This window comes from Taudactylus pleione, unplaced genomic scaffold (assembly GCF_031769625.1).
Source record: "Taudactylus pleione unplaced genomic scaffold, aTauple2 ptg000037l, whole genome shotgun sequence".
Classification (NCBI taxonomy): Eukaryota; Metazoa; Chordata; class Amphibia; order Anura; family Myobatrachidae; genus Taudactylus; species Taudactylus pleione.
The window spans coordinates 5,099,880-5,118,214 of NW_028284439.1; positions in this window are offsets into that span (position 1 = coordinate 5,099,880).

Sequence of the window (18,335 nt, forward strand, 5' to 3'; positions counted from 1 at the left end):
GTCTATGAAAAATTAAAATGCATTAACTGTATAATATTACATAAATAATATATCTTGTATACACAGAAAATGAAAAAGTAAAATCAACAACAATAATGAAAATAAAGCAAAGTACTCACATACAGTTATCTACTAATAGTGTACATATTTGTAGAATCTTATAGCCTCCAATCAGACATTTGCTTATCATTGCCTAGCATGTACACAATATATTAAAATCAAAATGCAGCTTGTTTTTATTTTGGCACATTTGAACTGTGTTAATAAATAACACCCATGTTCCCCAGTGGTCCCGCACTAAAGGCTAACTCGAGGGTACAGAATATGACAAAATTTCTTATGAAATGAAAGAGGGTCTCTTCATAACTACATATGAATAGTTTTATGGACATTTTTATTAAAGAAAGTTTGCTGTATCGCTAGATTTACTATAACAACTCTTAATATGTGGAATGTTGACACCCTTGACTCCATCATTTCTCATCCTCATTTGCTTCCCTTTTCTCCGCCATTACTACCCTCCCATCCCCTGCCTTGACCAAAATACTGTATGACCATGCTCTCTTCCTGCTCCTGACTCTGCTGCTTCAACTGTATCCATAAATCTACGATGATCTACTCTCCAAATCTGGTGCTCTATTCTGACATGTTTTCTCCTGAGCACCAATGGAGGAAATTGTGCTCTCTTACTGACTTCCCCACTTCATCTTCATTCTCTAGTTCTATAACTCTGCTTTCTCACTTGCTAAACAGTTCTACTTCAAGTCCCTCATCTATTTCCAATCTTCCAAACCTCAACACCTCTTTGCTAACTTCAACTCCATTTCCCTTGCTTCCTCAGTATTTTTGAGTTTGCCATCCACTTTACCTCTAACCTTATCATTCATCTGTACTGTATCTGGGGCTGAATTCCATGCTCTCCTCTCTAGCCTACATCTGTCCATTGACCCTATAGCCTCCCACATTATCCAGTACCTCCCTATCAATGTATTCCCTGGTATTCCCATTCTTTCCTCTCTAACTATGGTCCCATCTCTCAACTCTCCTTTGCCTCCAAGCTCCTTGAGAAGGTAGTGTACAACAATCTCACCCCATCCTCTCCACCCACTTCTTCCAAGCACCACTTCAGTCCAGCTTTCAGTCTCTTCAGTCCACCAAAAATGCCCTCACAAAAGTCAGATGACCACTCATGCCCACATTAAAGGGCAATTAATCTATTCTTAAACTTCTTCAATTCATTGCAGCTGTCTCCTGGTTTTCCTTCTACTCATACAACCATTCTTCCATATCTAACTACACCCACCTCCACCTCTTCCCCAATTCCTTTTGGAGTCCTCCAAAATTCTAACTTTGGCTCCTTTCCTTCTTCCACTACAACTCTTTCCTCTGTTATCTTATCAGTACCTTTGCTCTCTAATGTAACCTATATAACAGCAATACCCAAATGTACCACTTTTCCCCGGATCCAGTGCTTCCCAAACTGTGTGCCGTAGCTCCCTGGGTACTTCAGGACACTTGCAGGGGTGCCTCAGGTTGGTGGTCTAGCACCAAATCAAATTATTTATGGTCAATGTAATGTAAATATGTTGACAAACAGAATCGCAAACCTGCCCACCACCACCACATAACTGAACCTATGGATGACAGGTAAGCACAATTTACTTCACTTTACTAAATTGGTTTCTGAATTTCTCAATAACAAACTTTTGGCTTACGGGTGCCGTGAATACAATGCTGATACTGTAGGGTGCCGTGATTCAAAAAAGCTTGGGAACCACTGCCCTGGTCTCACTCCTTTTGTCCTCTCCCATGGCACATCCTTTCAGCTTGACTAGTTTTCATGGATGATAACACTTCCTGATGCTCAATTTTTAAAATACTGAAATCATCTTTCATCCAGCCATAGTTCCCACTCCTCCCTCTGTTAATAATGCCTCCCGCTCATCTGTTCCATAGTCCGGTGTATGGGTGTCACCCTTTCCTTCTCCCCCTACACTAAGTCCCTTTCCCAATTTTCCCTTTTCCACCTCTGCTATATTTCAAGGACCCAGGCTCTTCCTGTCACACTTTGTTTTGGCAAGCTTGTTTTATATGATGTCAGGCCCTGATGTTGAATGTCCTCAGCAGTGGTTTCAGTGGCCAGGGGGCTAGGGTGAGCTGGTGGTACAAGATGATGAGGCAATATATAAGTCTTCATCATAGGCTACTCTCAGATGTTGACGAGACCTACTCTGAGGTATTCACCATTGACCCCTCCAAGCAGAATATTAGTTTTGCAGCAAATGAACAGGTCGCAATCCCCAGAGTAGGTATCTGAGAAAAAAGAGAAGACAAGTAACTGAACTAGGAATGTAGGAACTGGTACTGGTAGATTATAGGAGTAACAGCTATGAAGAAGTAGACTATGATTAGAGATGGGGACAACTCCAGAGATCCAGATACTGTTTAGTCATGGGTAGCTGTGCTGGGAATATAGACACTGATTAGCAATGGGTAACAGTTCTGGTGATTCTGAAGCTGTGTAGTGATGGTTGGGTACTGGGTATCCAGAAGCTGAATAGCGATGGATGACAGCTCTGATGGTTTATAGCAAAGGTGAGGTGAACTAGGTATCCTTAAACATAGACAGCACTGATGAGGTGAACATCTATCATAAATAATAAGAAAATATGCCCATATGTATAATAATATTAGATAGAATGAAATTCAATGTTCAATAAATGCTAACACCTATGGTCCTAAAATGTATGTAACTATAATACACATTTGTGAATAAACACATTCTTCATACAAATCTACATATAATATGCCCATGAACTAGGTATCCAGATGTCTAATAGCAATGAGTAACACAAGGAATGATTTCTTGATAGAGAACACTAGAGCATAGTGTGGAGCCTAGGACAAACAATCACTAGAGAAGCAAGGTTGCACAGGAAATTTCCTATTCCTGTGGCCAGACTTAAATACCCATAGGTAGCTGGTCATAGGATGCAAGGATCAGCTGAGTGACCGCAAGACTACCATCTGAGGAAGCCAGATCAGGTGAAACAGACTAACATGGCTGTGCCCATGAATGCGATCGTGACACAGAGACACAGTAGGGAAGTCCTAGCAGACCCTGGGAAGAATACTCAGTCCACTACTCACCCATGCGCCTGGCGTCTGACTGCCTGAGAGATCGAAAATGCTGGTACATACTGTAGGTGAGAGGTGGCCCATCCCAGGATGCAACCTCACACATGGGTTTCAGATGAGCTGGTTAGTTTACTTAAGGATGAGTTGATGCCCTGATTGGATTAACCATTACCTGTCTGCCCTACAGTATATCAACTTCCCTTGTAACACCTGCTAGAGGCCAGATAATCAGGTCTCTAACCTTTTGTTTGCTGTCTGTGTGTATACTGATCCTGTCAGTCTTTGTCTCTAGTATTACCCAATTGAACAAGCAGCATCTCAGATGCCTCCTTCGCACTATTGTGCTACTGGGCCACCAGTCAGTGCAATCTAGCTGCAGCATCTGTTATGGTGAAGCTGCAGCTCTCTGTGTGTTTCAGTCACATTCCATGGTTCAATGTTCTGTCCTGCATACTTTTCATTATGCATCCGTACTCAGATATACATATATTTTAGGTCTTCCTAGTGTTTACATGTTGTCCCTCATACAGCATTCTACTCCACTTTGCAGAGTGATCTCTGCACTGTATTTGGGCCACTCTTTGGTTACTAGCAGTCTCTGTTCTGCTTTTTTTATATTCTGTGTACATGTAATTACAGTATTGTAGTTTTGCCAGGTGTCAGGCATTTTAGAATAGGTAGATATAATGAGATTAGGTTAGCATCTGTTAGGCAGTTTAGAGTAGGTAGTTGTAAGTTCCCATCCCTTAGATTAGTTTAGCTTTGGTTAGGTAGTTTAGACTAGGTAGTATAGGTCTTAGGTAGTTTAGATTCCAGTTTAGACAGAGATTTTTTGTGTACTGTGGGCCTGATTCACTTCAGATTGCAATATAGCATACGCACGCAGTTTCACCACATATTTATGCTAATCGATAGCGAACACAATGCCACCACAGCACTTCATAAGGACGCACACTTCACCTACACACACATCCATAATGTTTAGTAAGACTGCAAAAACATCAGTACAATCGAGTATCATAGGACTCATACACACAGTTAAGGCAGGTCAGACCTCATTCAGGAATTGCTTACTTCAATGCACGCTATGAGGCCTCAGGCTGCATTTGGTATCGCAGTGGCTAATTTATGCATGCCCCTGCAATGCTGTTGAAATACACTGGCGCACCTGCTTTCGCCTGACCACCCCCTGTACCGGCCCACAAACGGCACTTCCTGTCAATCACTTTGTGATGGGTTTGCATCACCACAGCGATCGCAGTCCCAATCTCAATGACTGGTTCACGCACTTGTTGAATGGGACCTGTGTACACAGGGCCTGATTCAGAGGTGCTTGCAAAAAGCAAGCGCTCACTCTGAATCAGGGCGAGCGCTGGTTTTGTTAGGAGCGGCCTCCTGGCTGCTCGCATAGCTGTGGGTGATCACCCACCGATATATCAAGCGGCCATGATGATGGTCGCGATGGTCAAGACCATCGTGACCATCGGGCTTGCGACGAGAGCCTTGTAGTATGGTCTAATTCATCGCAAGCCCCTGAGAGCTTTCAGCTCTAACAGAGCCGGAAGCTCTCCACTGACATCACTCATGATGTCAGTGGGGCCGCCCCCAAATGGCAAGCGTTCCCTCGGGAATGCCTCCATTTGTGCAGCCACCCCCCCGGCCCGCCCACCAAATGGGGCAAGCTGTCACTCAACATCGACAGCTCGCCCCCATTGGTGCTTGACCTGGAGCGTCGGATTGCCCATCGCTAGCCGGGTCTCACGCATGCACACGAAGGAGCCGGCTCCATTGTGTGCATGCGCTGTGGGCCACCATCGACCCGGTTACGAGCGCTCAGCACTTGCGACTGGGTCTGAATCAGGCCCACTGTTATTCATTGCAATTACCATCTTTCACTATTATGTTTATACTCCTTGTCAATTACCTTCTATAGGATCAGATGACCTGGTCAGAAGAGCAGCCAAGTCCATCCCTCCTTGCAGCAAGCTCTGGTGAACACCTTTGCTGTCTTAGATTCTGTCCCTATAGAATGTATTGCCAATATTGACATGAGTCTGCTCATCATTCTTACTGTCTGCTAATAAACATATTTTTAGTATATCATTTGGTTGAATCATCATTGCATTGAAGTTCATACCGAATTCCTAAAAACCCAGGGTTGTCATACTTCCTCTCTCTGGAAGTTGCCAATAATATCATGTCATTATCATTTATCAACTAGATTACTGTAATCTATTCCTCTCTGGTCTTCCAAACTCCCACCTCACTCCTTTCTATCCATAGCTCTGTGCTGCCAGCCTCTTTTTCTTTCTCATTGCTTGATCTTTACTAGCTCCCAGTTCTAGTTAATCTAATTGCACTCAGATTCAAATTCAGACTTACAGATGTGCCCTCAGTTCCGTCAAACAGCTATTCTCTGTAAATCTCTAGTTTGTGTCAGCCCTTGTTACTGAATGACACTCTCTGTCATTTCAACTTGGATGTCATCATGCCATCTCAAACTCAATCATTTAAAAACAGAGTTAATAGTAGTCCACTGGCCAATAGTAGTTAACAGCTGACATTTATATTTCTATTGATAATACAACAATTAACCCTACCTCTCAAGCTCGCTGCCTAGGTGTCATCTTAACTTAAAACTGTCCTTTCTCCCCATATTTAATCTGTATCTAAATCATGTCACATACATCTTAGAAACATATCCAGAATATGCACATACTTTCCACAAGACACTGCAAAAAGTTAACTCTAGCATTCATTATCTCCCGCATAAATTATTGCAATAGTCTATTACTGGTCTTTATCTAAAGAGATGTCCAATCCTACAATCTATATTGAATGGAATAGCTAGACTGATTTTCCTCACAAAATGTTCTTCTGCTGTTGTTCTACTCTATCAGTCCCTAAATTGTTAATCTGTATTTTGCCAAATTAAATATAAAAAGCTTCAGTCTTAAATATAAAGCAATTAACCAAACCACACCAATATACATTTATTTGCTTATCTCAAAATATCACCAAACAAACATTACTTGGGCCAAATCACCATTATGGGGCTTTTTTCAGGCTGCACCCTCTGTGAATACCCCTCTGTCACACAACTATACTTTTTTACTAGCCTACAAACTTTCAAGTGTTTCCTGGAAATCACCTCTTCAGACAAGCTGCACATGTGTAATAAAGCAAAAGGAGTAGTTTACACAGGAGTCTTGTAATCATAGTGAGCTGCTATACTGTACATTGGAGTTTTGTGATCACACTGAAAGCTTGTATTCACAGTGAGCTCGAATACAGTGGAGGTTTGAAATCACAGTGAGCTGGGAAATGTTGGATGCTTGAGATGGAATGAATTGGAGACTTGAAATATACACAGCAAGCTTAAAAACACTAGAGATGCAAAACTTGAAAATACAGGAAACATAACAGTGCCCTGGAACCTGAAGCTAAACTTTGAGATCACAAGGGATAGAAGTAGTACAGGCAACTTTTTGCCAGCACTAAGGAGTTAAAATAAAGTATCTCTATAGCTGATTGGTACAACCAGACACGTGACAGGAACCTAGTTTCACCTTATTGGAGAAGGCGTGAAGGTAAGTAAAGTTTGCAAGAAACAAGGTTAATAACTTGACAGATGTTGAAGGTTCTGATGTAATATGGTGTAAATTTCATGGAAGGCATTTGAAGATTCGAGTTTTGTGTGACCAGACCTTATCTCCAGGTTGTAGGTTGGCTATTGCCTTTTTTTTCTTGTCAGCGTAGAATTTGCAGAACTGGGAAATTTGCATAAGAGAAGCTTTAACCTGCTGCCAATTTTTGGTAAAATTCAGGACTAATGAATCAGCTGATGCCAATAAGGAGTAAGTAAAATAAGAGAAGACAGGAAACCAAGGAAGAAGACCATAGACCAAATGGAATGGAGTTAAGTCCAGTGTGTGACATATATATTATGTCCATAATATCCAACTAAATTCAATACAAAGAAAAAATACTAGGTAGTATGTAGTATGACAATATTACACCCATTCAGAAATAGTATACTTGGAATAATGGCAAGTAAGATGTACAATTGTGTGCTGATAAAGCCATGGGGGAAATGTACAGTAATTTGCAAGTTATAATGGACAGTAGAATACAATCCACTAAAATACAACGTACTAGTGCTCATGTCCAATATATCAAATATAGTAAAGTATATTAAAATTTGCTAATGATAATACCTATAAAAACATGTCCAGCTGTCATGAACCCCCTGGGTGCACAGTATGTAATAATAATCAAGTCACAGAATATAATAATAATAATATATTCAAAAGGATATTTATTGAGGACAGATACAATGGCAGGAGAATGCAGATAATCTTGGCAATACAGATACAATTAAAAATGCTGATACACGTGGAAATGCAAGTGCACTTGGAGATGCAAATAAACTTGGAAACGCAGATAATAATCCAGAAATTAGAATGGGAACATATCAGAAATAAATCAATTGCTGTATAACTGAACAAAGAATAGACATAAGGTAACTGGATGAAAGGTAGAAGTTCCTTAGCTTGGTAGACACAAAGTCCAGAAACATTGCTGACCCAGTAAAAAGTACTGGGATCAGGCAGACTAAATATCCAGGTATCATGTGTAATCCATGTTGACGAATGAGTAGTCAATCACCTGATACCTGACTGCAGAACAGAGTCAGAAGAGCACCACCTCTCAGGAGATCTGGCGATCCCTGGTGGCGGTGAATTATGCTGCTGAGTATTATTACTAAAACAAAGTCTTAACATCAGTTGAATGTAATATGCTAGTCATAATATCCTGTATAATGTAACATATCAAAATTACTTTAGTAAAATGTTAGCTATAGTAGCCACTAGGTAGTTATATGCCAGGAAAAATGTATGGTAGGATCTAATGTGGTAAAAAGCTCAGTAGGATGTACTGTAATATGATTATCATTATAATAGTGGGAACATGGCAATTTCAGGACTGGGGACTCAGGATTGCTCAGCAGAGACTCAGGAACTTGCTGACTGATGGTAGCGAAGGTTTGCAATAAAGATGGTCATATATAAATCCTCCTCAAAGATGGAATAAGCAATACATCAATATATGTGGGTGTTATCAGAGAGCAAGGACTGAGAGAAGAATTTATGGTAGATACTGGATTGCATTCAGATTGGATCCTGACTTGAGGATACACTGGTGTTATAGTGAGACCAGACTTGGAGAATACACTTATACTGTAGTGAGGCCAGACTTGGAGAATATACTGGAGTTAGAGTGGAACCAGACTTGAAGAATATACTGGCAATGAAATGGATTAAGACTAGAAGAATATACTGGAGCCGGCGTTGTCAGATAGACCAACACAACTAGCATGGGAGCTAGAAACAAAGCATGTATCAGCGATGAAGTTCTTGCACTGAATGCTGTGAGGAGTGAAGCTTTATACCCTGTGCATCACTTGGATTGACTGTTACTTTCAGGTGGCCACTGAACTGGATACCTATTGGAGACTTAGCTGTCACATAACAAGAATCAACATGGTGGCGGCCTGTGTCTGGGGCTGGTGGGAAATGCACCAGAACCCCGAGTCCCTTGAGACTACTGACACACCGAGGATCCTCCAGAGACACACCTAGCCTTTGCTATTAATTATACATAGTAGGTTGTGATATGTCATATTTGTACTCACTTGAATGTAATATGTCAACAACAATTCCCAGTAAAATATAATTTCCATTAGAATGTATTATATGCAGTAATAGAATAAGCTTGTCATTATTAATGCTTACAGTAGTATAGTATACAATTTATATTAGTAATTCAAATTGGAGTGTAATGACAAGTAGTTAGTGAACTATTGTTACCTACAACTTCCTCTACATTATGCTATTAAGTGCCTAATAAGTGGATAAATAATCTGCTATGGGGCAAATGCAGAGTTTAATCTTGTTGGCCGTACATCTCTTATGTGTTTTTGCAGTACCCATATGCAAGGAAACAAGCATATGAAAATATATGCAATGAAGATTCATAGATATTTTGATTACATCTACACTTAAGACTGAAGAGTAACCGGGCTGTAATGTAATCTAGTGAGAGGTTTGGATGTGTCTACAATACTCATGCACCCTGGTAAAAACAAAGTTATTGTAAGGCTACAATGGGCTTTGATAGCAGTGTGGCATCTAAAACTGTAAACTGGGGTGATACTCAATAATGATAAAAGGGCCCAGAAAGTCAATGTCCCCTTTGTCTTCTTGCCAGACCACTCATGCTTTGGACATGCTGGATGGATTTTAACCTACTGTACCTGGCTGGGATTAAACCAGTATTATTACCAGTTATTTATATAGCACACACATATACCACAGCCCTTTACAGAGAATATTCAGTCGTTCACTTCAGTCCCTGCCCAAGTGGGGCAGGCAATCTATATTCCCTTCAACATATACAAACTTACACACCAGGGTTAATTTATTTTTAGGAGCCAATTAACATACTAGTATGTGGTTGGGCTGCAGGATGAGGAAGCCCACGCAAGCACTGGGAGAATATATAAAGTCCACACAGTAAGGGCCATGGTAGGAATTGAACCCACGACCTCAGTGCTATGAGGCAATTATGTTAACCATTACACCACCCATGGTGTAGAGAGATAACTGTATTTTTCATCCCTACCTGAGGGAAAGTCTTTGTGGACCTGCAAGTATTCCTATGCTTTGCTCATAAAGTTCTCTATAAAGTACCTTGGACTCGATTATACTGTACTGCACAGTGGTAATTCAGTTTACAGTAGGAGATTTAAAAAGAAATATGAATATTGTTACAAACTGGGTTATACTGTATGTCTTGTCACAATGGAAGATAAAGTAGGAAAAGTCTCTGAAAAAGTGTAACTCATTCTGGAGTTTCTAAGCTTAGGATATTGGTATACTGGACCACAAAAATGTGGTGAAATAAATGAAATAATTATTATATCTAACAAGAAACTAATGTCTGAGAAGATTTTTTGTAACTTTTATTAGATTTTAAATAATAAAAACAACTTCTTGAGACATGTTCATCTAACGTAGTTAATTTATTTAAAAACTGGCAAATGTTAAAAGACACCTTAGGACAGAAACAGTCCAATCATACAGTATATACTAGTTTGTCTAATCTCACGTGCCTTGTAGGGATTTGTGCTGATTTGATTCATGCACATAGAACAGCCTTTTGGGCATTCACCTTTTGTATATCATTTGACCAAAAGATGACGTGCCCCGGAGTGATGATTAAATTATGTTAGCTCATCAGACATTCTTTACAATATGTACAGTCAATTGCTTTAGGGCGTAACTATATTAATTACAAAGCGATTAATGCTCTGCTCTTGAGCATATTGAAAAGTTACTGCTGCATACAGATATGACAGAAAGAAACTAAAACATCAGTTTACTTGAATATTTGACATTGTTGGTTGTTTAATTAGCTGATATAATGGTATTTTACAGATAGTTTGTGGCAGGTGGATTTAATCACATTAACTGAAGTAAACGGCATTGCCCGACTTTAAATATTCAAGTTATTAAGTTTTATTATGTGATGTTGTCCAAATCCATCCAGTGGAAGGCCCAGAACAGGCTCCCCGGGTAAAAGTTCTGCCCAGCTTACAGCAATGGTAGGTCAAACAGACCAATTAATTTTATATATAAGATAGCTGAAGTACTCAGCATTGCCTGGGTTTTAAAACATCAAGTTATTAAGTTTTATTATGTGATGTTGTTCAAATCAATCCAGAGGAAGGGCCAGAACAGGCTACTTGGGTCAAAGTTCTGCCTGGAGCACTCTGCCATGAGGTCCAACCGGGACCCCAACCTCTCCTTTAGGCATCTCAGACCAATAGCCACCCCTTTGTGAAGTTTTCATCCAAATCCATCCAGTGGAAGGCCCATAACAGGCTCTCTAGGTCAAAGTACTGCCCAGCATACCTGGGTCAAAGTTCTGCCCATCATACAGGTTCAACTAGGACCTCAAAATTCTAGTATGTCTTCTGGGATCCAATGTTACCACTTTGTGAAGTTTTCATCCAAATCCATCCAAGGGAGGCTCAGAACAAGCTCCTTGGTCAAAGATCTGCCCAGCGTACACCAATCAGAGGTCTGACCAGGACCGTATCCCTTCTAAAACTTGGCCAGGATCCATCTTGACCACCTCAAATTGGTTTCATCCCAATTGGTACAGGGGTGTCCCAATGCATAATAAACAAAAAGACCAATTCATTTTATATAAAAATTTACCAATTCATAAAAGTGAATAACATTAATTGATGATAAACATATTAGGTGTGGATAAAACACTGGCTGACATCATGTCAATACTATGGACAATTCAATTAACTGCAAAGGGGCAATGTGCAATTGCAATGGAATGGAAATGCCAGCAAAGACACATCAACTCGCTCCCATCTTGTCCCAGACTGGCTGACATTTGTAACCAATCCTAAGGGGCTGCAAATAAAAATCTGCAGTTCTATTTTCCTGTGGTTTTCTGAAGATTCGTGCCCTGGGGATTTAATTTAAACACATCTCTTTCCCCATTACCTGACAATAGAGAAGGGGGAAGGGTTTTAACTAGCTAAAACACAATATACCTCAAAACATGAATCATTCATATTTTATAGCAAATTATTAGACATATGGTATAATATATTATATTATCGATCATGTACTACACAGTCCACAAGATCATTAGGTGTGGTAGAGGAAAATGGTGAGGGAGTGAATCACATACCTAAAGCTTTATTGAAGAACAGGCACATAAGGGAAGGGTAAATTAATAGAAAAACATATCAACAAAACATCAAGCAATGTGAAAAAGGTGAGTTGGGTCGGAGTCACAAGCCTAAGCCTTAGTTGAACAGTCACATGTGGGGAGAAGGGAAGAAGAAGGGGGTTTAATCATCATCTTCCTCGGTACTGTCCATGGTGGAATAGTCACTTAGTTGGTTGTGAATCAGCCTGTGACAGTCCTGGATAGACATCTTCTCTATTTTCAAAACGAGGCAGTTCCTGGCAAGCCACAAAGCATCCTTATCACAGTTTATAAGGACCCAGGCATCCTGGTTTGCCCCAATGGGTATGGATGCTAGGAAATATTTCATAAATTACTGAGTGGTATGAAAGGCTGTTCCTGCCTCTTCATGGTCCAGGGCAACCAACAATGCATGTGCATAAGGACAGTCCCAGAACCGGTCCATAGAGCACCCTGTGCTATAACTGTGCTGTGATGCTGCCGGCTGCTCTTCCATGTCAGTGATAAACTTGGAGTATGAAACTTTATATTCCACTCAAGGCAAGACATGAAATTGAATTACTAATTAAAATCTATGGAACAGTAAATGTAAAGTTACTATTACAAAAATGTTCCAGTAGTTAAAATGGGAGGGGTTAACACCTTCATTGGGACTTCCTTTTTGTCTCTATTTGCTTCCCCAGATCATGTCTCCTTACTAAGGTAGCCCATACCTGCCTACTCTCCCAGAATGTCAGTTTAGAGGAGTCTCACGGACTTTCAAGAATGCAGGTCAACCTCCCACATCCTGCCTACTTTCTAGTGAAGTGGATGGGAAGGAAAATGTAATGATGCAATTCCCATCAATAATCATAATCATATTTCCATCTAATATGTGTATTGCTGTGAATTATGGCATTGTACTGTTGGAGGGAGGGATTATAATGACAACAATTTACCCTGCTCCCATTCTGGCCACCAACATTTCCACTCCAGGATCTATCCCCAGACTGGACAAAAAAGAAGAAGGCAAGTATGATATAACCACAACACTGGACACATCGCTGTTTCCAACAAAACTAGCACCCTCACCTCCTTAAGTAATCTGTGCTGTTATGAGCATTCTTATCATCTAATTATAATGCCCCGATATTTGGTTAGATGTCCTGGGGACCTTGATAGAGCCCAATGCTTTAGGAGTACATGTGGAGATTATTTTGTTTAATGTTTTAACAGAAGAAATATAGGTAGAATCGTGGGTGCTGTGCAGGTTATGGGAGTTGATGCTACTAGGCTGAGATTTTGGTGGAGTGTAATTACTGGGCAAAGTAAAAGTGGGAGGAGCCATCTGAGCTCACTCAGGAACAAGACAAACGTATTTGTGACACGTGAGGTAGTCATATGCCACTGTTTCTAAAAGCCCTAGACAGCTGCTGTGTAGGAGAATGGAACAGGGATACTGAGGACAGGTCACGCCCAAAGGGCAACAGCTGCCTGGGGTAGAATCAGATAACCCTGGTGCTATGTGAAGAGAGGTAGTACAGGAGGAGTGAGTGCCTTGTTCAGCATCCTGCACCAATCTAGATTCTTTCCTGTAATTGCGGTCCATCTTACAGTTGAGCTCTGGTGCTGGAACAGGTAAGAGTAGCCCAGCCACAGATTACTGACAATCACTTAGTTAAGCAGCCCCACAGCCCATAACCCATTTCTGTCCTGGCCAGTTGACTGAATATGCCGCTCAATCTGCTGAAGAAATTGGCATGTTCTAGAACTCTGGCTTAATGGCCCTTATGCTTTAATATTATGCTTTATTAATTAACACCTATAGATTTAAGGGTTACACTCTGCTGACTGGAAGTTGCTGGGGGGCTTACATTAGCAGGGAGACACACATTATGAGGTCCCCCTGCCATAATGTATAACCAGCCCAAAAATGGTTAGCCCAGGGCTAAAGAGTTCCAAAAAATAAAATGGGGTTTCCTACCAGCCCTCGGCTTTCAGCATCACCGACTGGTGGATGCGGAGTTAATTGTGTAAAAAAATAAATAATAAAATTATTTTTTACAGATAGACTACAGGTCCCAGCATGTCTGCCCTAGCAGGCAAGCACCTGTGGAACAAAAAGTGCCAGCATTCCCGGACATTAAGTACGTGTAGACCTGTGAACAAACTATTAAAATAAAGACAAGACGTGGACACAGAAGGGGGTATTGTTTTATGTAAAAAAAACTATACTATACTAAACTATGTTCTGTAACAAAGTTCTAAAAGTTGATTGCTAACTTAATTGAATTTGCTTGATATTAACATCTAACCTTGCTCAGGTTAATAAAACTTTATATATTCCAAAAATTTACATCAGTACTGTGTGAAAAGGGATTTGGGGTCCTTGCCTTTCTGACATGAAGTGAAAGGAAGTAGCACCCTTGTGAAGAAGATCCTTCCGTAAGCAAAACGAAACAAGCACAAAACTGTGAGTACTCTCTATCAGACTTCATCTATTTCTATTTATCAGGGTACCACATAATACATGGATACATTATACAGAATATTAAGATGTATAATAAAAAAGTGCTGTTACCTTAGTCAAATATATTTTAATAACCTATCTTTTATTTTTTTCTTCATAAATAGTAAGTGCAATTTATATCAATGTTTAAATATTTTTGTTTTATTTTTGTAATGTTATTCATGATATGGACTTTTGTTTTATAAAAGTAATAAAAGGAAGCAGAGACAACTGTAGCCTTTTATAGGTAAAAAATAAGGTAAACACACATAATGCAAATATGATGCAAAATGTTTCTATTAACAAGAAATTTTAAGACTTGTACAAAGCAACATAAATGTTTGCTGCACAGAAACAGAAGAGTTGACTTAGACCATTTCAGTTTTGGTTGAAAAAATTTATTTCCTAATGAGTCTGTTGGGTGATCAGATTGTCATACATACAAAATCCCTGGATAGCACTATATGAACAGATTTAAATCTGTATATAGCAAGAAAGTTAGAAATTCTTGCAAAAATGCTGGGCTTGGAGCTGAGGGAGAATAATCTACTGTAATATTAATCACAAGGGTAACACTAGACAGATGGATACAGGATCAAAAGATGCATACATTGTATTTGCTGAATTTTCATCATTATAGCATATTACCCTTATAAATATCAACTAGGTCATTATAGTGGCTCTGGGCTGCAACTGTACAAATTAGAATGTAGAAGCAGAGCCTTGTGATTGCCAATGCAAAACTGGTTGTCATGAGAGATCACTTTTCTTACTTACTTTAACGGAAAAAAATAGTCTATAGAAAGTCTCAATCATGTTTTTTTATTTGTTTAAAACAGGGAAGTTTTTAATAAAAACATTGTTGGTTTATTATTCTGGATTGAGTTGTATGCCAGTGCTTAATAATTCAGTTATTGTGAAAAAAGTACAGTAGTGCTACTCGTGGCGGTGGGGCAATTTGATCAAGTGTGAGGCACTGTCTGAACCAATGTGAGGCTGGGCAAACTGCGGCTGATTCAAAGTTGTATGCATGACGGCCACAGGTGTGACTCCATTGAGTGCTTGGATAAATATATAGATCTTTGCCTACATTTACAGTAACATGCATCTCTGTGGTTGCACCACCCCTATTCAATCACTTGTAAACATAGCCATTATCACTATCAGCGTGGGCTTACACCAGCCTATCCTTTGCACATAAGATCCATCTGATTTTTAATTTAGCAAATGCTCGTCTCCGAAAAGTCTATAATTCTACCAAAATGTCCTGAGAATGCTTAGTCTTGCTATGGGTAGCTTCTCCACTGGTCCATGTCTCCACGCTTTTCACTTCTTGATACATAAACCCCTTAATCTGCTGCAAGTGAGATGAAACTGAGATGCATTTGACTCAGAACCGCTTATAGATGCATGCGCTCTGCTCTGATGCATGCTCAGTTGCAAAAATTGCTAGCTCTGTTAGCAAAGCAGACTTCCATCCTTCATAGCAGGTAATTACTGCAGGAAAAACTCTCTCATTTTTGTTTGCCCCTCTATGGACTGTGAGCAAGAACAAGCATGGTTTACTTGCCTTGTAGAATTAGCTAATTAAATCTCCCACCTAATGATGTATACCTTAGAGAACAAGGGTTAGTAATAATCTATAGTGTAAGAAAAACTTGATTGACAGAAGTGATAGCATGTTGGGCATATAGAAGTGGGGCAGATTATTTAAAACATATTTCATATCTGTTTTGAGAACACTCAGATTTCAGTGTGTCTCTGCATTGAATAACTTTCTAGGCCCACTACATTACATTGCTGCTTTGTCAGGCATTCATATTACAGCAATCACTAGCAAACAATATACAGTATATATATATATAGATATATATATATATAAAACCATATTACCATATTACCATAGTAAGGGAGTCCTAGAGGTTCACATCCCAAAATAGAATTTATGGGCTACAGAAGCTATGGATGCACAAGCTATTTTGTGACAAGAGATACTTTAGTGATCTACATTCAACTGTAATAAATTTCCCTCCATTAAAATAATGCTTTTGTTATGTTTCTATTCTGCTTTGAATGTTAGGTTTAGTATTCTTTAAACTCCCAATTTTCCAGGATTTGAGTTTTTTTAAAATGCCCTAGTGGCTGATGACAGGTTGTAAACCAATCCTAATAATATAAATAAAGCGTAGTTAAACAAATAAAGACATAAGGCATAAAGTTGTATGCAAATTGGTCAGCTTTTATTAAATAATCTAAACTACAGTAGTATGGTGGCTGAAGAAAAAATGGCCAGCTATTAGTCAAGTCACTCGACTAATATAACTTTACTTTCTACCAAATAAAATGGGCCAATTTCCCTAGCATCAGCAACAATAAACAGTAAATATACAGCTCCCATTCTAATGATACATGACAAGCTAACTCAGCAAATGTGGTGCCACTGATCTCAGTAGGTGAAATCATCCCAACCCGTATATTGAAGAGGAATGCACCTCAACTAAATGCAGCAAGATGGCCACTGGATTACTGTCCTTTCCTGTTGGAAACAAAATCCAATGTCACCAACAAATTTGAGGGAAGATGGAAAACTCTATAATAAAGAGGCCACTACAATTCCGATAACAGATTAAAAACTCCAAACCACAAACCTGACTCCAGCTATGAAATCCTATAAGATAAAATCAAAATCTGTCAACAAACCATCTAAACAAAGGGGGACTATAACTAACTAAAACTAACATTTTAATTCAACCTTGGTGTTTAAAGGCCAACAGACTTATTTTCAGCCCTCCGTTATCCTTCAGTAGCATTTGGTCTGTTTCAACCATTCATCAGCGACCATAAATAGCCATCATTTCTTTCTCACTCTATGTGTAATGTATCACTATTAATGTTATTTGTGATGACATAGGCTACTGGTTTGTGTTCCTGAAAGTGTACCACGGTTGGTCCTGTGTTGATCCATTCACTAGAACCACAATACATTTTTAGATATAAAAGAAACATATTTGTGTTATATGTTATTTTTCAGTCTCTAAAGCTATTTGCTTGTTAAAGCCCAGTTCTGTTGACTTTTTGAGTAAAGTTAAAAAAAGTGTCTTGTTCTAAAGCCTTAGAAAATTTAGCCAAATAGCTACATGATTAACTGTTACTGGTTTGTGTCAATTACTGCTTCTATTTTCTTTGCTCTAGTTATAGTATAACCTCATTGTTGATTATGCACCAAAAATATCATACATTCTATTTGAACTTTTTCATGATTACATGTAAGCTGTTCAGCCAGGGCCATAACTAGGAGTGTGCAACCAGTGCCACTGCAGAATACAGGGCTCTGTGGGTGGCACCATTGCTGCCCCACAACCCTTGCTTCTGGCTGGAGTGGCACGGTGCAGCCAATATTGATGTGACAGTGCCATCCGTAGTGTCTTTTGGACGGTACAGCCAGACACCGTGCCAAATGTCCAGCTGCTGGGAGCATCTTGAAGATGCTCCAGGCACTGCTGCACTTTTGGCTGCTGGTGGCCCCGCCACCCATGTGTGACATCATAATGTAATGCACAATGGGGGTGGGGGTGGCACAAATCACTGTTAGGCCCTGTTATGGCTCTGAGTTCAGTCCTTGCTTAGTCATGCATCAGTATATAAACCAATAACTTATATCCCATTTGGGGCATCTATTATTTCATGCAGTTTGTTGTACAGCAAAAAATATCCCTAAAATGCACCCTTTCCACACTTTTATCTAATTTCAATAATCTTGCTCCACCTATTCTGTACTTTACAAGCAGCTACTCCTTCTAATTTCTGCTATCAGCTGCCAATCAATGGCATTTTACAAACCTATTTGATTTGGCGGAAGTCCAGGTGCACTTGCTCAAATTTTATACACCCTCCAACTCCAGAGAAGATG